The 21,402-nt window shown below is 40.5% G+C and overlaps 1 long non-coding RNA gene across 2 annotated transcripts in view; it reads left to right on the top strand.

Annotated features, from left to right (window-relative positions):
• LOC149916914 (uncharacterized) overlaps window positions 1-21,402 on the top strand; it is a 54,051-nt gene that overhangs the window by 15,211 nt on the left and 17,438 nt on the right. The window contains exon 1 of one of the 2 annotated variants that reach the window (XR_016469382.1): window positions 4,350-4,399. The exons of the other annotated variant lie outside the window; for it this stretch is intronic. This is a non-coding gene — a long non-coding RNA (uncharacterized LOC149916914). Of the gene's footprint in view, window positions 1-4,349; window positions 4,400-21,402 lie in introns of those variants that run through there. 2 annotated transcript variants of the gene reach the window in all.

The raw sequence follows: 21,402 nt of genomic DNA, 5'->3' as shown, positions 1-21,402 counted from the left end.
GATGGTTCATAAAAGTATGCAGTGACATAAAAAAGAAAAAGTGAAATGGAACCTTCAAATAAACTTAAGAGTGAGGCTGAGACCTATTTGCAGATGTTCAATAAAATCAAAGACAAGTAGATTTGAGGGGATAAATTATTCATAGTTAATTATTTGCGCTTTTTTAATGCTAAATCTCCATTTTAGCCTCCTGCAGGCAACTCAAGCAGTGCTTCTTGAGTTTTTTTAACAGCAACAGCACAAAGAGTTTTTGAAGTGTTTTTGGTCCCTCCGGGTTGACAGGTGCTACATAAAAAGAAGCCTGGATATTGTTATTAAGACTTTTGAGAGTTTGAAGCATAAAGTCCTGTAGAGTGAGCTGAGATTGTATCTTCAAAACACACATATTACATCCCTAACACACTCATAGGCTCCAGGCTGTTCTTCAGCACAGGCTTGAGCAAAGAACTGGGTGTCGGTTGCTCTGCCCCAGGGACTCTGTGACTTCAGCCTGGGGCTGAATCATCTGCATCTGTGGTGCTGGGGTGCTGTGAGGACAGAAGATGGGAACGCATCATTTGCCTGCGCTGTACCACGAGTTTCCAGTTCTCCTATGCACATACCAACTTTATGTTTGTTCAGACAGCTTTTACTGGATTCGAGGATCTGGTCTTTCTCTGTGCTTTCCATTTCCTCCAGAGTAGTGAGCAATTGTGTATAAAGCTCAGTTTCCTCATATAAAGCAAGGTGAGCTTGCTCAGTTGGAACAGCAAGATTTTACTCCTTGTATATATCTCAGGTCTCAATTGACCATTCGTAGTCCTTTTGGCTTTGAATACTCTGTACTCGGCTTATTTTATTCAAGGAAATTGCTACTTCCTTGTTAACCTCCTTGCTCAAGCCTGGAATATAGTTATCCATCACTGAGCTAAGTCATACATGTGTAATGTGAAGTATTGATCCATTACAGCTGCAAATCCAATGCAGAGATTGCAGTGAAAAAAGACGTGATTCTTTTTCCTTTTCCCTTTTCCCTTTTTCCTTTTCCCTCTTCCCTTTTCCCCCAAGCAGAGAAGCCTGTGTTATTCAAATGAACTCAGGCAGCCCCAGTCAGCCCTTTGACACCCAAAGCACTTTGGTAGTCAGTTCAGACTGGCACACAGCCACTCACTTCTGCAGTTGCCCATAATGAAATCCATTCAAACATACAGCTCCCTGAGAATCCTGTACCTCAGTCTAAGATTATCATGGGGGAACCCATAAAACAGGCAGCAATAACGCAAGGACCATTTATATGCATCATTTTATTTGCATTGTAAAAGGCTTTTCCAACACACAATGAGTTTCAAGTACTTGGAGAAAAGTTTCAGACTGATTACTGGCATGCACAGTATATTTTGTGTTTATATGCATATACATATGTATATAGTGTAAGAAGGATATTAGCTCAGCAGCATTGCTCAGATTGGGCTGTGAGTAGAAGTCAGTGTGTTTATACAGATATTAAGTAGTACGTTAAAGGGCCTGTTTTTTGGAAATAAAAGCTTAATTTCATTAGCATAATGATGATAACATACAGCTTTGAATGGTATTAGTTCCTGTTTACATTTCTCGTGGTGTTAGTCTAAGCTGCATTTGCCATCTAGACATAATTACTATTTTATTATTATTTTTTTCACAGTTAAGTGGAGCATTTTAGCACAGCTGAATTGCTGCAAGCCTTGGTGGAACAAATCTATTAGTGGTATGGCTTGAAACAATACACAAAAGAGCCCTGTGTGTGGTCTGCTCTACATGCTTTTCACTTCCTTATGTTAAACAATAAATCTCTGAGTCAGCTAGAACTCAGAGACTAACATCCAACCAGAGCCGCATTTTATCTTTTATTCATTGGCAGGAACATAGCTGTAGGAGGTATTCAAATCACACTTTTATTTAAACAAACACAGCTGGATCACAGCCTCTTAATATAGCAATTCTCTAATGAAAAATAACAACATAGTATTTATCTCTTTTCTTTTGTGCAGCTCTCAATTTGCTAAAATTAGGCAGACTTCAATCCCATACAAAATTGGCATGTTTTCATGACCAGAGCTCATAGCAACTAACTGCAAAATTATAATGGGAATGTAATTATAGTAGGGCATGTGAAATACACATCCTTTTGCTGCTGTAAGCTATATGGGGTTATACAATTATGCTGTAATAACATCATTTATCTTAAAGAAGTCAGACAGCTGATTTCATTTATTTAACTTGAGTTCTCCAGTTATGTGCTGTGTCAGATTAACATTAATGTATTGCACAAAGTAATACAGTGCTAGAAGTCAGGGCTTCCCTTAGGTGCATTGTTCCCTTGTTTGCACAAGTTTATTTTCTTCTTTATCCCTGGGAGTATTTGAAGACAACAAACTTGAGTTTCCAGCTCTTTGGAGCCTTGTAAAACATGCTTTTCTTTCTTTGTGGCTGCACTGTTCATTTTTTCCTGTGGTTGGGATTTGTGTCTAACAATTTGTAATTAATTGCAGAAGGCTGTAACCAAATGAAGTAGCTGAGTCACTGAGCCACATGCTGAATGAGAGATTGAAAATAATCACCTTGCTATTTATGTGGTTTGATAATTGATATTGGCCAAATTCTGCATTCATCCATGGCAAAACAATTGCATTGAAATCAGCAGGACATGTATAACTCAGTACTGTCTTTGATCTCATCATGATTGAGCAGAATGCTCGGCATACAGCCTTCCTGTGAGTGATGCTGTTGATTAGAACAGACTGTGAGTGATGTTTTGGGATGTGTTTCCTAACAGGAATGGGACAATTCTGTCCTGGGACAGTGAAGTGCTGTGCTCCCACTCTGGGGTACTGGGAAGATGTGTGGTTCTTAGGGATGTATGGGCACAAGAGCACCATCTGAGAAAAGCCTCTTTTTTGGAAGGGGATTTTTGGTTGATTATCATGTATCATTCTTCTCACTTGTATTTTATCACAAAAAATAACTCTATTTATTATTACTGCCATTCAGTGGGGCAGTGCAAGCACAAGCTATAGCAAAGTTACAGGTAAAGTCTATTAACAAAAGTAAATGCAAAGAAAAATAGCTTAGCAATGCAGACTGATCTGGTGTGGAAAGCTTTATGAGGCTGAATTGTTTGGGATTGCAGGGTGGTGGAGGTGGAACTTACCAGACGAGCAAGGGGTTTGTTCTGGAGAGAGCTGCTCATCACTAGCACCTGATGCCATCAAGCTTCTGGATGTTCTGATGCTCTTCCAAAGCTAAAAGCAGATATGCAGTCTGTCCAGCTGCTGCTTCTGCTCATCACCTTCCTGTCTCAACTGATACAGTTTTCAGTATCTGGTGACCACTGACAATTTCATTCATATCTTGAACAGCTGACACTGGGACTTGTATTACTTTCCAGCCCAGTTCTGAAGCATGGGATAACAATGTCAACCTCAAACTGTTTCTTTCACTTGTTCCTCATCGAGCTTTCTCAACAGATGGACACACTGTGAAAATTTTTAATTTTAGTCTGTGTCCTTCATATCTCAAGAGTGTTAAATATTGTGACCTGACAAAATGTCCCATTACTACTGGGACTACTGGGATGAAGGTAGCAGGTTTGGTTTTCCTCAGCAGCCACCAGCTCACTGTACACATGTAGCTGCTGATGCAGACAGAGCTAAACAAACTCTGTTCATTTCAGAAAGCTGGTGTTTAGCACGCTTGTTGTAATGGATTTTGAAAAGAGTTCAACCTATTTAAAACAACAGCCATATGGTTTTCAATACTGGAGGGCTGGCCAGAACGTAAATGGATATGACACACATTGTCAATAAAAAGTCATTTTACTGCTAAACATACATCTGTAAAATTAAGGAGAGTTCTGAGTCCAAGTCCATATTTGACCAAAAATATGGAGCATGGAGATCTGGTGTGGGGCTGAAATTTAATATTTTATTTTGTGCTGCAAGTAGCATTTCCCAGTAAAAATACCAAAATCACATTGTAAAATGTTGTGGGTTTTTTTTTTTTTTTTTTTTTTTTTAACACAATTGTTTGCATTTATACCCAATTTGAAGTGTTGCCTGTACCTATTTTTTGAATTCTTTTTCTGCTACTGTAGATATATCTGTGACATAGTATCTGAATTATGCCATCCTCCAGAAGTTATTGATTGTATGGGAACTGCTAAGTCAGGGCCTGAAGCACTGATTGAGCACCTGGGGAAAGGACCCTCTCAGCCCCGGGAGCACAGGTGAAGGCAATTCAGCTGTGTGATCAGAAGGGGTGGAGCCTGGCTGCACCTCTCTCAGACCTCATTTAAGGGCTGACTGCCCCCTGAGGAAGGTTTTATTTTTTTGAGATCTCACCTTGGTGAAGCTTTCCCATGTGAATCTTGGCTCTTCTGATACAGGTGAGCAATCTTTTTCCCTTTCCTTATAGGGCTGGTCCTTCCATCATCACACCTTTGTTGTAACACCTTTCCCATTGCATTGATCTGTCTAATTGTTGCATTGGTTTATCTTCATTAAATGTTAGCAGTGTGATTGAGGAGTGGATGGTCAAAAAAGCCCAAATGCTCATTAGTTGGTAGCTACTGAACTGCAGCTAAAGAAAATAGAGCTCTATTGATAAGGACCTGTGCTTACTGCTTCTTGCCATGAAATACAGTGTGTTCAAAATGCAGTTTTTCTACAGCGTTGCCTTAAGTAAGCGTGACTTCATCATATATTTTTGTGTTTTGGAAATAGATTCCTTGAGCTGCATTGTGATGTTAATGAGAGCCAAACTTTTCTGTGTGAATGCTTATTTTAAGAAACGTGTTTTTTCCAGAGGTATTGTTGTAGCTGGCTATTATACACCTGTGACTGCATTTTTAATCTCAAAAGCTTAAGAAAAACTGCGGTCTTGACATCTCTTTTTAGGTAACATGGAACTTGATTGTATAATAAATCCAATATTGGGCCTCAAAATTATGTCAAATAGGAAGTTTAGAAAGGCACCATAAGTGGGAGGGAACCTCAGAAAATTTCATCAATACCAGTGCAGACTCTCACTGAGCTCCCATCTCACGTCACAAAAGAGGCCATGGAAAAAGACTAGATATTTTCCTTTTACCTCAGAGAGCAATTTTTGAAGGGAGGGAGAACTTTCCTCTTTATAGATGTGTGATTCTATGTTCCAAGTAAAATGGGCTGTATCATTTTTAATATTGTATTTTCTTTTTTGTTCCCTATTTCAACACTTACTTATCACGTATGTGATGTCTTCCCTTTATTGGTATCTTTCTTGTGTCACAAGTCACAGATATTTAGCTATCCCAGTTGTCACTGTTACAAATCTTGGAGAATTCTACCCAGCAGAAAAAAACTGAGCTTATGAGCACAGCCTACGTTCCAGGGGATATTTGGGAAGGTGTGGATTAGTAGCTCTACTCAGTGAGCAACTACTCACAGGAACGGGTTTGACAAACAACTCTCCTCTTCCAGGGACTGTCCACCCCCAACTGAAAGTGAAAAACAAATAAATTAACCTTGGCGTTGTCCTTGAGGAATGAAGCTCAGTCAAAATGATTTCTTTGTATGGATGCCTTTCAGATCATCATAATGACAAGTAACTTGTCTGGGCACGGTGACAATTTGCAGATTTGGTCTGTAGATGTGAAGTTTCGCTGAACAGAGCACTCGTGAAAGCAGAAATTCCTTTTGGATCTAATTTCACAGTGGTCCGCTCCAGTATTAGAGATGGGGGTCAGATGTTAAGATTGGGTAAAGCTCTCAGCTGCTTCAGATGTTTATTCAAAGCCATTTGAATAAACTAAGCTGAGGTAGAGCAGTCTCGGGAGAACCAGCTCTCTCTTAGGATGTTTGATACTTCCTGTTTCTGATTTTTACGAAAAAATAAATATTTCTAAATCCTGTTCAGCTTTGGTACTTCTATTCCTGATTAGAACCAGGAAGTGTGGCATTGCACTGGAGAGGTAAGGGAAATCAAGGGAGGGAATTCAAGGCATTTCTTGGTACATCACAAAAGTCCTGATTCAGGCCCTTGTGAAAGGTGAGTCTTTCTCTTATTCTAAATATATGCAGTTTATTAAAAAAAAAAAAAAAGCAGCACTGCCAATTCCAGGGTTCACTACAAAGAATGAAGTAATATAGCTGGAAGAATAGCTATTCCTCCAAATAAGGTGTAGTTTCACAGTTATAAGGGCACTACGCACGGTCATGCTGATTTTGTGTTAGAAGTTCTTTCACTACTCAGTGTCAGGCATCAAATCAAGAAAATCTTCAAAGATGAATGTAAACAAAATTATCAGGGAACCAGTACTGGTTTCTAAACACTGGTCTTGTGTGCGGCTACCACATTTTTTTTTTAGCAGCCATCAAGAATGCAAGCACTGGAGCCTGTCAAAGCAACTTCACCTTTAAGGTGTAAAGCTCTGTATGTCCCCATGGGAAAGCTATTTTTGTTTATTTGTGTGAGAAAGATGATGTGCACAGAGTTTGCTCCAAGTGCAGCCTGGAAAAAGCATTATTTGGGCCAGTTAGAAGCCTATCCAAGTGTGTATCCTCTGCGTTCTTTCTTGCTGGGACTCTGTCCTGCCCATTCAGTTTTATGGTGAAATTTGGAAAGGGTTTCTTGAGCGGTTTCACAATGATGTAGTGCAGGAAAACCTTTTGTTTGCTTTTATGGATGAACAGAGTTCATCTGCCAGTATCTCATCAGCAAGTGCAGCCTCTCTGTCTGTGTTCCAGTTTGTCCAAATTCCATGTGGCTGTGCTAACACAGCACCAAGCCCAAGTTAATATATTTAGTCACTGGCTGGGCTTTCCCATTCAGGCTTGGCATGCTGTTAACCACAAGGCTTTGGCCACACTGGAAAGTGGACAGATTGAGCTCATGTCTGTGCACAGTATGTCATGAAGACATAACTCCCTGGAAACGTTGCAGTGCTGGGGCCACTTCCACATTTAACATCCTTTCCATCTACTTGCTCATTTTCTTAACTCATGGTGTTCTGCTGTCCCCCTCCTCCTTCCTTTCAGCAGCATTATCACAAGGCTAATTTTGATATAATGCCTGCGGCAACTTGTCAGAAAGTTTTAAATCACATTTTTGATGTATTATATCATCATGGAAAAGACATCAAATACATTTTATCTAGATGCTTTTGCTGAATTGCTGAACTATTAGCTGTGTTTTCCCTTCAAAACTGGGTAAAACTGACTATTTGTTAAAATGACTTACATGAGTCTCTATTATCAGCATAGCACTTCTGTTCATGGTTTACACTCCAGTGGAGCAGTGGTACCTAAGACAGAATATTGTGATGGTAAACAAAGTTTTGAACATGAGGTGATAAGCAGGTGGCTTTAGAAGTAGACACAGAGCTTCTTCAAGGGGCAGACCAAGCGATCTGCCCTCTCACATGACTGCAGAATGCTCCAGCTTCTTCCTGAGAAGATGGAGGGGATTTTTCTATCTTCTGTCTGTAATTTCTGCTCCATCTTTCACTGACAAAAGCAGCTGTTAGAGTACCTTGTCCTGGTCCTACCCAGATTTGTCCTTAACCCATGTTAAGAAGAGTAAAGTTCTGATCTCTGGGAAGCAGTAAGTGCAGAGATTAGCTATTCCTGTTTAGTTACAGCTACAATACAAACAGGAAAACTGGGTAAATACAAATTTAAAGACTTTTAAATACTTCTTTAAATCACTGATGTCTTACATTTCAGGCTATTTATAGCCTTATCTTCTCACAATAGCCGAATTCTATACATCTCCACGTGGGGTGCTGATCCTTTTTATTTAGATAAACCACCTCCATTTGATTTCTGCTATAGGGGCACTAGGCCAGGAGCGTATGCAAAACAAGGCGAGCAAAAGGCAACAAAAGCAAGGCATCAGTCAGCCAGAGGAGCCACACACACATTGCTTGGCTCTCTCTCACAGTACCAGCACTCGGAGCTTTCCTTTCAAACACATGTTGAATGCTATGTGATAGATCCACACAGGATTTGCTTTTGGGCAAAGATGTAAAGAAAAACTGGGGAAAGGAACTGCTGCTTTTCTTCCTTCCTGTTTATCTTAGACCTCATTTTGCAAAACAAAAATCAAACAAAGATGACTATGGAGACTTCATAGTTGCGTTATTTTCCAAAGCCTTTAATTCTTAAAATTTACCATGAATAAAGGAAAAATGCTTGTTCAGAGGCAGCCTTTGCACCCGCCTGCTTCCCCACCTCATTTACTGATGATAAATAGGATTAAGAATATATATTGTTTCTACTTTCCAGTTAGATGTGTCAGATGATACAGCTATGAAAAAGGAGCACAGGGTTCAATTCCAGAAGGCACTTCATTAACAAAAATGACATATAACCTCCCCACACCCACACTTGGCAACAACCTGAAAAGGGTTAATGAAGGACCTATTTGCCTCCCCCATCTGTGAATAAGTGCCAATCAAAAAACAGCTGCTATAAAAGGCTGTAGCCCAGCAGGAACAGGAGTGGTAGGTGGAGAGGTGTTGGAGAAGCAAGCTGTGGGAGGCCAGCATGCCAAGGAGGGGTGGGAAGACTTGGTCCTTTATTTGTCTGATGCTGTCTTGGAAGCTGGAGGAGAAAGTGGGTATGGGGTTGCTGGTCTACAGTGTAAAGGGGAGTGGGTTCTCAGCTGGCCTCAGTGCTAGATGTGTGACCTCCCAGGTTTTGGAGAGTAAATCTGATGCTCTCTGTTCTCATAGAGGCTGGAGAAAGACAGGCTAGGAAGAATCTTCCTGGATCTCAACCTATCTCTTAGTGAGATGCAAACAGAATCAAAGCTTGCTACATACTTTCCCAATACCAAAGGATGCTTCCAGTTAAGAATTAAGTAAATAATACAGTATGACACTTTTATCATTTCTAGACTTTTACCACAAAACTCTGACTTGTTTTCTCCATAATCCCATTCTTGTGCATGATTGTGCAGACACTTCTTCATATGAACATGCTGCAAGTGACTTATTTAGGAGTGTTTACTGGGTTAGGTTACAAGCTTGGTATCTTTCTGCTTCTCTCCAAGCCCAGCTATGCCAGAGACAAAAGGTAAAAAGGGAACTAGAACTTGCTGGGTGTTACTGGAGAGGAGAAAGGTGTATGGCATATATAGAGCCTTATGTTGCCTGTAGGATTTCTTTGATCTGTGAGATGCCTTACTCCAGTGTTTACAACCTAAAGTGGAGACCATAACTCTGTGGGTGCTGATAAGTGCAGATATAATCCTGGGATCTCATTAAATTTGAAAAAGAGAGGAAAAAGGTCATTTAAATTAATAGTAGCACAAAAGCACGCACAGGAGCTGGAAATGGAGAGGCTTAAGGGAGCTGAAAAATGCCTTCAGCAAAATAAGATGTGATAGAAACGATGTGTCAGCTATCAAAGTCATTGACTAGGAGCTGAAAATGGCAGTAGGAATACATTAATAAAACTTGAAAACAACAGCTTAAGGTGTTTGGTAGCTTGTTGCCTTCCTATCTGTTGAAGAGATGGAAATTTGATATGAGCAAGTAGGGAATATTCCCCAAACTTGCTTATGTCATTATCCAGTGCATCTGGTTTGGAGTATGTCAATGATTTATTTCTCAAGTGCTTAATTTTGTGCTTACCACTTTCACTTGTAAAAATAGGAAGTGCAACAAGGAGCAGCAGCCAAATGGCAGATCCCTAGGTATGTTCATCAGGAAACTTCACTTGCTTAATTACAACTAAGCCTGTGTGTTCCACAGCAGTGGGCTGGGTACTGTAGCTGTCTGCTAACCTAGTTAAAAGCTGAGCCATGAACCAGTAGGATAGCTCCTGTGCTATCTGCAGTGCTATTGTCCAAAGTTTTTTTTTCTCTCAGGAGACCTGAAGGCAGGATTCTTGGTTCTTATCAAAGCCATTCTTTCTCCTTTGTGTTTATAGTTTGGTAATGCTGTTGCAGTAGCATGCTTCATTCTGGTACTTGAGGCCCTCTCTGTCATACTGACTTCCCTCTGGCAGGGCTGTGCTGCACATGGAGGCTTTCCTCAGCTCAGAACACTCCTGTATCCTTTCAAGGGTCTGCAATATTTCACATTACTGAACATGAAGTATTAATGACACGTGTATTCTGTTAAGCTTTTGGCCTCTGCCATATTTGTAGTTTTTTATGGAGATCGCATGATGTATTAACAATGATGGCAGCTGCCAAACTGTCTGAACTCCTGCTTCCTTTCTCACCCTGCTGTTTTACCAGGTCAGGGACTCCAAACATCAAATTTCTTCTCCTCTGTTTAATATTCCATGCATTCTTTCCCTGTTTTTGTACCTAATTCTGTATAAAAATTTCCTGATTTCTTTTTTTCATGCTCTCCTTACTTTCCCTCCCTTCCATGAGAGGAGAGGTGAATGAATTAAGCAAAGATGAGCTGGAATGTAAGGGCAGGAGTGGCCATGGTGTGCAGGATCCCTGCCCTGTGCCCAGCTGGGGGGTGCAGTGCCAGCCCTGTGCTAGCAGCTCAGCAGGCTGGGGGAGAGGCAGCTTCCCTGCTGGAGGTAAAATATGCCGGCCTAGCCTTCAAAAAAAAAATATATATATATATATCAATTTCTTCTGTTCCATAATGTATGGGATGTTATTTCATTTAATCTAGTTAATATTATTGAACAAAGCTATTTCGTCTGCACTATGCACAGCTTAGTATTCAACTTTGTGTCATGCTTAACAAAGGCAGCAGTCCTTTTCTGAGTTTGATATGCTACATGGATATGTAGTTATTTATACCCAGGTCTGCACAAAAGAAATTGAGACAATAGCACATCCTGTAGCACATAACCAAATTGTTGATATGCGTTCTTGGGTGAGTAGGTTGGTCTCAGTGGTTTTGGTAGCTTCCTGGATGGGATACCAGGATGCTGCTCTGTACCACTGAGTATCGTGAGGTTTACTTCTGAGGTTGTGCAGGTTTTACAACAGCTCTACTATGCTGCCTGTGTGGGGTTCATTTCCTTGCAGTCATGTGATCTGAAGATCTTTGAAGTGGAAGCAAAGCTGAGTGTGACTCTAGAAGCAGGAGGTGAATAAGCAACAGGAGTAGTGCCTGTGACTTTATGCTGAGTTACTCCATCTGGAACCTCCATGGTGTTGGCTTCCTGTGAATGAGAGTCCTGAGAGCTGGTGCTGCCTGAGCAATGCTGGGAGCTCTGCTAGGAAGTTGCTTCATTATGTTCTCCTTGTCATGTCTGCACCTCCATCTTTTCAGCTGCTTAGGAAATATTCTTGGACAAGACGTGCTTGACAGGTGGGGAAAATCAAGCACAGCAAAATGCTGGCCTCTTCCAAAGATGGAAGTGTTACCATGTTGGCTGGGGCTCTAATGTTGCCACGCTAGCCATATAGAAAAATGGCGTGGAAGGGGAAGCTTGAGCGTAGTTGGGAGTTCTCACAGTCCTGATTTTGTGTTATTTGTGTTATTTGTGTTTGTGACAGTATCAGCTTTTTCCACATAAATACCCGGAAGGCAAAATTTCTTTTTTTTTCTGCAAAAGCTCCAATAAACAATCGCTTGGTGCCTGCTCTGCAAACTGACCCTCTTCCTGAGATAGAAATGTGAGGGCTTTGCTTGTTGTCAATGAGCCTGTCATGGTTTTCAACATGTTACTTTGCAAGAAATTCATTTCCAGTGATCAGCTTATAAACCTGCCATAAGGAAGTGTGTTTTCACACTAGTCTAGTGTACTTCTTGTTTTCAAACTCTCAGGGACGTAGAAATACACCAGATTTTTGGCAGCACATGGTTTAAAAATCAGCACCAACGTATCTATTGAACATCTCAAATGGGTAAAGGAAAGGGCAGGTTTCATCGGGGGTCAGTAAACAACGAACATCTGCCTTGCCAATCTTTTCTTCTACAGTTTTGTGCAGTCCCAAAAATCCTTCAGACATATGTTGAACAGAGTTTCAAAGCACACAAGCCTCCTGCTTCTGCTGATATTTTGGCCGGTGCTTAACCCTATGTAGTTCAGTCTGGATTTTTCTGACTGTGACGGAATCAGATTGAATGGATTGGGTAGTGCTTAGGGCTGGGAGATCGAGGTCTGTGATCTCCAGCAGGTTAGATGAAGTGTGAGCAGAAGTTCTGTAAGCTTCTTGTGCAATTACCCAGGAGAAATAGATGAGTGAAGTATTAACTGATGTTCTTTACCCCTCTTTGTCAGATCTTGGCATACGGTGCTTGGTGTAATGTGCTTATTATAGTTTGTCCCTGCCCAGTGCAATTCGCCCCAATTGGCCATAATAAATAGTTCAACAATGGTCTTCAGCCAAGTAAGTGCTTGACCTAATAATGCATCTTATGCTCTGCCTGGAAGCTCAGCAGTGCTTTGTAGGACACAACAGTGCTCTCTGAAGGTCGAGCTGTGCTGCTCTGCTGGCAAGGAATAGCCATCTGGTGACCCCTTGCTTAAAGCATCAGCCTTCCTCTCGTAAACACAAGTCAGTGGATTGCCAGCAGATGCATTTAATTCTGAGCCTGACTGTTGAGATGGTGTGAGATGGAGAGGGAAATGATCAATAACAAAGCTCTGTTCCAGTTTGAGTGAGGCTTTATTGATGACTGACACCTAGCAGCAAATAGCAGGTCACAAGAAGTAACTTAGTCATGCTGCTCTGCTCCTCAGAGGCAGTGACAAGCTGAAGCTTGTGAGTAATCTTTGGGGTAGTCATATGCAGAAACAACTGCAGCTGCCCAACATGGGTTTGCTTTGCTTTTAGTCTGTATAACCTAAAGGCTACCGTGTCTTGATTCAGTTGTGTAGGCAGAAATTGAAAGGAACCCCAAAGGCAGTATGAGAGCAATTGGAACTTGAGCATGTTTCTGGTAACATGGAGGTACATGCATGTCATTATATTCAATCCTTCCTTAATTTGTATCAGTGCTTGTATTAGACAGAGGTGTCCACAAAGTACTAAGCAGGCAATTGTCCTGTTTAACTTCATTACATTTTCTTTCTGTTGAAGTGTTAGCTTTACCATGTTTTCCAAGTTCACTGTCTGGTTTAAGTGAAAGGGAAGTAAAATCCTCTATTTGTAATTAAACTCTCAATAATTTGTCCAATACTGTAGGAATATAATTACATTGTCTCAGTGGTGTCACACCCACTCTGTGTTCTTTAGGCAACTGCATGTCTTGGTAGGGCTGCTGATTGTATGCATTTTAAATGTATACACTGCTCTGAATACTGCTGAAGAAAGCGCTTTTGATCCTTATCTTTGAAGTGGAGATACAATTATAAACAGATGTAGCTAAGTATAATGGGCAGAAAAGCACAAAGTAGATGAATTTGTGGACTATTTTTTCCCAAGATGACAATTAAAAATTTCTGGTAGTAAATTGATTTTAGTGAAATTTCACAATTTGTACATTCCCTTTTCTGAAGAAAGGAGAAAATTCTAGCAATGTCAGTGTTCAACTTGGACACTTAAAAATTAGGCATTTTAGTTATCAGAGTGATTCTTAATTATGTGGTGAAATCTAAGTCAAAATGCATATGGAACGATCTCATCATGGAGTACTTTAATATTTTGACTATTTTTTGGAAATTCTGGAGTTTACCTTTTCTCTGAATAAACTATTGAAATCCTTCACAAGGCATAATTTAAGTAGGTAGCCTTGCTGGTAGTAAAGATTTGGTCAGAGTTTCTTGAGATAGAACAGATATTGTAATGATTTCAGATGATGGGGGAGGGGAATTCTTTATTTGAAAAGTATTTGTTATGTAAACTTGTATCTCAGATTCTTCTTTCATAAAGAAGCCTTTCCAATGCGTAGTGACTCTTGTCTCTTTGCCAGTCACAAGGCTAAATATGTCATAACTGACACCGTTTATGTCAGGTTTTTTTGCCTTGGCTTGCTTGTGGGATTTTGTTACAAAGTAGGCAAAAAGAATTGTTTGCTCTTCAAGAAGCGAGTCACTGAATTTATTCAGCTAACCATTTAATAGGGAATGCTAAGATGCTAACTGACTTGTAGCCTAAGTTTTTTTTTTTACTTTATTTTGATCAAAAAACTAAATGGGATCTCTTACCTCTATATTCTATTTCAAACTACTTCTCCTTCAATAACAGCTGGTTGTCTGAGATAAACAGAGTAGAAAGTGTCCAATATCTTCAGTGCAAATGAGCATTAGACATCAAAACAAGTCCAAGCTTCTTGAATGCTGTTACAGCTTAGTACTAGATGAACTTGAATCCAGCACCTGAGTGAGCATTTTCCCAGCACAGTAAAATGTAGATAAAGGACTCTCCTTGACTGTACATGAGCATGAGACTCTTTCAGAAGCCTACATGCAGGAGCAATACATGCAGCCATTGCAGGTCCCAGATTCTCCACCTCTGGTATTAGTAGGCCCTTGATGTCTGCCTGCAGGTTTTTAGAAGCTTTGTGTATTTTGGTTAATCCCTGTGCTCAGGCAATGAGCAAGAGAGTGGGAGGCCATTTCTGTGTGTATCAGGTAGCATTTCTTCCTTGGTTATTTGCAGGGTGAAGATGAAAGTAGAAGAAGACAGGCCAATAGCACAATGTTTTTAGCAAGGCTCTAAAACTGCATCTACCACAGTTGAGATCCAGCTGAACTTTGTGCCAGCAGGAAGCTAGATTGACTTGTTTGGAAATAGCCACCTACTCTATGGGACATCGTGCAGTACCACCCACAGCTGATGGCTTGCAGGACGTGAGCACGGCATCCTTATGCTGCGCTTCTTTTTAGATTATTGTACAAGGATGTGGTGGTGCTGAGCTGAATGACCCTTTTTCAGATGCCTCACCCCATGCTAAGGTTTGGTTATTTCTTAACCAATTGCGAAGAATCAGACTGTATTTACAGGGTCAAAAGTTTAAGTATCCACTGCATAATTCCTGTAGTACTGTGGTGAGGCAGGCTTGCATTAACACAGCCTCATCCTGGAAGCTTCAAAGCCTGTCAGTGTGTCTGATAGTGCTTGGCACTCAGATATGACAGTGAATGGTAATTTGCAAGTGCCTCAAATGGACGGAAAATAGTTTTCATTATTTTTTTACTTGGAGTAGTGTCAGCACCCTGTAAGAGCTCAGATATTTCCATGGGGGCTGTATGTGCCCTCAGATGGCTGAACAGTACAGCATGTACCATCCTTGGTCCAGGGCCTAGAAAATTCCTGGTTCAAACCCCAGACTCAGCACAGGTCATCTGGTTGACTTTAGGCAGAGGAAGCAGCTAGTTTATTGCTTTTTGCAAAGAGCTTTGGGTTACAGATGGAAGTGATACACATAGGGAAGGATCTGGTGCATTGATGGGTGTTGGGGAAGCATGGGTTATAGAAAAGTGTGGGTGTACCAAGTGAGGAACAGGAGCAAGAAAGTAGAGGAAAAGATAGAATGCAGTGTTGCTCTTCTCTGCTGCTGTAGTACCTGGGTGAGGATCTTTGGGAGCTGATGTCACAAGTCCTGGTGGCAAGGACATGAGTACAAATCAACCTGCTCTCATGTAGGCTTTCGAAGCTTTTCTCTGCAGACCAAGTGAGGCATTTCTCCTTTGAAGAAGCTGTAATTACAGAAGAGCCCGGCAGCGTTTTCCTGTGGTGTTAATGGATATATCAGTGTTTCCACAAAGTCCCTTGTGAAGGATTTACAGCTCAGCCATTAATATTAGCTACACAGTGGGTGTATAAGCTGCTTGCCCAGAAGTATTAAAAGTTTAAAACAGCGTAGCAAATTCTAGTGGGCCTTGTCTAGAAGCAGGCTTGCACTGGTTTGATAAAGAGCAAATTTAACCTAGTTTGGTTAGAGCACTGCTTATTTGTATGTACATGCTCATATCTGGCTTGAGGGTGACTTATTTCAGCCTATGCTGATTTTAATTCAGCTGCACAGAAATTCTGTGAGGGTTCCCACTTCATGCATACCATCTGCTGTGCTGAACAGCTCTGGTATCTACTGGGTTAAGTAAAACAAGCTTCTGATCGTGTAGATATGGGACAGCACACAGAACCAGCAAGCATTTGGTCAAACTGGTTTTGAACATCTCTGTAGCAGAAATGTGAAAGATTGTGTGCTGACTCTGCTTAAAACTGAAGGTAGGAGTGGTGCTGAGACTACAGCTATGTTCCTACTGCTACAGTGTTATATAGAGAGAATAAATTTCATCGCTTCTCAGCTGTGATTAATACAGAACATAAAAACTACCCTATTTACTTTCCCTTCTACTTTATTACGACGAGTAGACACAAGAAAACATTTTTTTCTTCTATTTCTGAGTTGAAAATTGCGTGCACGCTTACTGAAATAAGCAAAACCTTTGAATGTCAGAGGTAAAGCTGAAGGCTTTTTCCACTGATGATCTTCAGTATCAGGAATTCATGGTTCAGAAGGCACTTTCCTCTGGTAATGAAGTCTGAGGCAGTGTTAATGTGTATGACTTTTCCCATTTTGAGAAAATCCTTTTGGCAACAAGTCAGGAAGGAGGAGAGTACTCCTCTGGTGTGATGATTTCCTTATTAGTAAGGTCTACAAAGCAATGCAGGAGGCTCTGTACTGTCTTCAAAGCAAGATTCATTAAAAATCAAGCGCGGGATGCAAAGGATGTCCATAGGATGGGTGGCCCTTGGGCAGTGTTCTAGTTTTGCTTTGTATGTTTCATATCCTTTGCAATCCCTTTGCCTAGTTATGGTTTTAGATTGAAAGCCCTTCTGCATAGGGACAGTCCCTTCTCTGCTCCCATAGCACACAGTTTGAAGGGTTCCACTGGAAATTTTGCTCACCATCAATATTTATTATTACTGCTATTGCCATCACATTAAAAAAAAAAAAAAAGATAGAAAGTGGAGAATGTTCCAAGGGAGCCTACCAGATCATCTTGATCAACTCTTACACTTGACAAAACTTGGTTTGCTTTTCCCCCCCCTTCTCTTTTCTGTTTCAGAAGATGATGTATGTCAGGCATTGAAGAAAAGGGGAAACAGACAGTGGTATATGTAAGAACCATTTTCATGAGAGATGCATATATGTTCAAAACTGGACCATGAATGTACATCTAACAAATTAGTCTGTGAAGGTGTTTTTTCCTTTTGAATTTAAGGAATCAGGTAGGGTGTCCTTAATTTCTGTGCATTCATGAGCTGTAGCTATAGGTTTTTTCCCAAGCAACTTCTCTTGGTTATAAGCAATGGTGCTAATAAACAGCTAGAAGAATGATCTCCTGCTTCTCTCTTCAGTACAGCAGAGACGCTGCAATGAAAAATGGAATAGCACTTTGGTGCAGAATCTGTGGAAATGATGTGATGCTATGAAATGCTGAAGTTGTAGCACTACTGCTCGCACTACCAGTACAATAAATATTGGCAGGTTTCAATGTACTGTAACATGCAAACATAGCAGCACCTACACAGAAGTCAGGACATGAGAGCTGCTGACTTCACTGGGGGTTGTGCTGAATGGGTAACTAAATGGCAAAAGCAGTTGCATATGTGCCCTCAGAGGTAATCTTAAGGAGGTGAGAGGTGAGATTTCACCTTCTTGCTACCAGGATGCAGAGAAAACTGATGGAATGGGCTGAACCCTTGAAAGATGTCCCCACCATCTGTCTTCAGAGGAAGATGTGAACTTGCCCAGGAGACAGAAACCAGTGCACTGCAAGCTTCCAAAAAGGGAACCTTGTAAGAAATTTGTACATATGTGCTCTGGATGAGAATGCTTTTTCCATCTCCTTGGAAGTAATCCTGACACTCCTGTTCCATGTTATCAGCATGGTGGTAGATGTCCCCAAAGGTTTTCTGTAATAATCAGGGTCTTAGGGTGCTGCTCGGTGACTTGGTCAAGTTCACACAACTTAATGTGCAGGAGGATGTTTCTGAAAATTCTGTCAGTCTAACATTTTATTATAAATGAATAGTACTGCAAACTTTGAACACACAACCCATTCCATATTTAATACCTTCAGAATTAATAACTGATTCAGTTTGGAGCATGATGAATGCCCATGTCAAAGTCTAATCATATCTGGCTTTTTTTCCAGCATATTCCAGAGACAAAACATTCTTTTATGACTCTCCTAGTCTACGCATTTTTAAAAACACAGAATAAAATGTCTTGGCAGCAGTCCAGTCACTAGAGTGATATTCATTCCAGGAATATTTTTAAGGCCACTGCTTTCTGTTCATCCTCCTGGTATTCTTCAGTTTCTTCCTCTTCTCATATTGAGACATTGTGGTTTCTTTATTATTTAAAAATTACATATGGTTCCAGCTTCCTCTATAGCAAGGCCTAAATTCTAATGATTTAAAAACGAATAACTGGTATGCATTTATTCACAAACAGTCACTCTTTTAAACTTCACATTGTAATTGGGAAGGAAACTTCACTGTCACACTGTGATTATATATTTCAATCTTCATCCATTTTGGGATACTCAGATGAGATATTTGCACTTGTGTTTCTACAGAGGAGAACTTTATCTTATGGAGACCTTCAGTGGTGGCAAGAACCACATTTGTCTGGTATTACTCGAGCCCAAGTAACTGGTCATTTGCTACCCTGCTCATGCTTGAAGAGGCAATGCTAAGCTGTGAGAATAAATGCAGTGAAAGATGCCTTGAAGTGTCTTGGAAATAACTTCAAAGGTGGTATGTGCAATAGTGAATACTATGTATGTTTAGCGTGCCTTGGAGAACTTGGCCTACAGCAAAAGAAAAGTCCAAAATAATCATCTGTTTTAAAGATATTGGACTAAAAACTAAACCTATGCAGTTACTTTCAGTTGTAAAATTAATGATGTTTGAATTGCAATGCTTGGAAAAAGAATTTGGTCTTAACTAAATGTGCACTCCTTGAATTTGTTCAGTTATTGATTGCTAGATGATGACTTTTGCAATAACTCAGAATTCTTGAAATGTTTTAGTTTTTTCATCTTCATACAGAGATTGCAGAGTTGGTAATTGTTGTGGCTGAACCTGGCATGTGGCTGAGCACCAACCGTTTGCTCACTGTCCCCTTCCCAGTGGGATGGGGGGCTTGTGAAAAATTAAGTAGAACTTGTGTGTTGAGATAAAAGTATTTACTAAGATAGGGAAAGGGATAATAGTTATGACTATATATGCATGTAATATATGAATGTATGTAACAAATGATGCACGAGAAATTACTCACCACCCCCCAGCTGATGCACAGCTAGCCCTGTGAGAGATGAACTCCCATCCCCTTCAAAATTCCTTCTGCATGATGTCATATGGTATGGAATATCCCTTTGGCCACTTTAAGTCAGCTGTTCAAATCCTGTTCCCTCCCAGCTCATGTGGCCTTGTGCTGAGAATGGCCTTGCCTTTGTACAGCACTGCTTAGCAGCACCTATAAATGTTGGTGCATTATCAACATTATTGTTCTCCTGGAATCAAAACATAACATTTGTACCAGATGCTCTAAAGAAGAACTATTCCATCCTAGCTGAAGGTGAGACACTACTTCAGCATGATGTGAGAATGAACTCCAGGTCTGAATAGGTTTGTAACTGACTTGGCTTTTACTTTTTCCATCATAACAGTTCTTCAATCACCACCATCCTATGGGAAAAGGTATTTTGACCTTTAGTTTTTTAGAGACAAAAAGTACCGTGGGTACAGTGTTCAGAACATCTTTCTGTAGGGGAAAGACTAATATTAAGGCCATTGTTTGCAAACTGGCAAGAAAAAAGTTTTTTTTATCCATTCTGACATAGAATGAAATGTTGTTGAAGGAATAATTGCATGCTGGCAGCTTGTAGACTTCTGGGTTATTTTAGGGCAGAAGGGGTCTATATGATTATCTAGTCCTGCTTTACAGATCATAGAAATTTAGCCATCCCGTGTGGATGTAAGCCCAAAGACCAAGTCTTCTGATGCTTCAGTGTCCTTATTCTCTCCAGGTGATTTCATTCTTGTGAAAATAAAAATCTTTTTACTTCACGAGTGCCGCCTCATTTTACACACATGTCCAGTTCCAAGATGTTTCTGATTTTATAACCATTGCATTTGAATGGGGAAGAAATAGAAAGTACACTGCTGAACTTTGATCTTTGAACAGTTTATCTGTGAAAGGGATAGATCTTCCATGTCACTTGTGGGTTTCAAGTCAAGATTTGATACCGTTTTGGCTAGGCAGGGGTATTGACAGTAGGCTAACATGAGGAAATTCTGTGGCATGGGTTGTGGAGGAGGATCTGATTAGATGAACAAATGATTCCCTCCTGGCCTTCAGACCGCTGAATTACTTCATGCGTGCTAACAGTAGTTTACAGTAAATGTGCAGTGGAAATTACCAATGTTATGAAACAGGCTGTAACGCTGTATTTCAGGGCTTCTTTTATATTTCCATCTAAGTGAAATGTCAAAAGAACTATATAACAAGATAACACATTGCGGATGATACTACCTGTATTATTCCAATATGAGCTTTTCTGCGTCCCTAACTGTGAGGGAGGGAAGGTGGGTTTTCCTGTAATGTCTGATGTGCTTGCAATAATTAAGGTTTAAGGTATGTGATTATTATGGGGGAAGGGGACGTGATATGGGTGTACTTCTATGCAGAAGTTATGGGTTCCCCTTCCAACTCCCACCTATTGCTAGCTGGCTAGCTGAAACAAATAACACTGCATGCTAAATATAAGTGGCTAGATCCTACTGTGGTTCCATCTGCAAACATACCACGTGCCAGTTGCTCTAGGTAGGGTATCTTGGCATGGACATCTGTTTACAGGGAAAGCCTTTTTTTTTTTTTTTGCTGCCCTAATTGTTTCCATGTATTTCAGACATGGGTTTCTCCCATTTCATGGACATGAGAACAATTAACCAAGAACTTACAAGCTCAGCAGAGTGAGGGCAGTACTTTATAAACAAATCAAAGTTACTCACAAGACATGTTTTCTCACATCCAGTGAAATGGTAAATACAGTCATCTCCCAATTAGTCTGACTAGCAAGAGGGGAAAGGGGCAACCTGGATAAAGAAAACACATTTACTATGAAACACATGTAAATAAGTTGATAAGACTATGTGATAAAGGCATAGAGGGGAAAAGGTCTGTGATGACTTATAGTTGTGTGTGTAAATGAGCTCTTGAGCTGAGAACTCTACACAGTGCACTGATGCCTGGTACCATTTGCACATTTGCCTGGTACCACAGCCTAAGACTATTTATTTTCCAGTGGGGACTTTGTGGTCAAGCTGAAGGCTGTGAGCATGAGCAGTGCTTTTCCTGTTTTGAAACTAAGCAGGCCACTTCTGATTATGGGGTCAGTGGGTATACAGCTGATTTGTGTGGGTACCCTGTCCTGGGGCTGGCCAGGCTCACAGTGCATGCAAGGTTTTCTCAGGATCTAGTTTATGAAGAGATACGAGAATACCTACTCTGTA

Source organism: Phasianus colchicus, chromosome 9, assembly GCF_987193195.1.
Source record: "Phasianus colchicus chromosome 9, bPhaCol1.hap1.1, whole genome shotgun sequence".
In the NCBI taxonomy this organism is placed as follows: domain Eukaryota; kingdom Metazoa; phylum Chordata; class Aves; order Galliformes; family Phasianidae; genus Phasianus; species Phasianus colchicus.
Note: the sequence above shows the minus strand (reverse complement) of the source record. Positions and strands in the feature narration are given on the sequence as shown.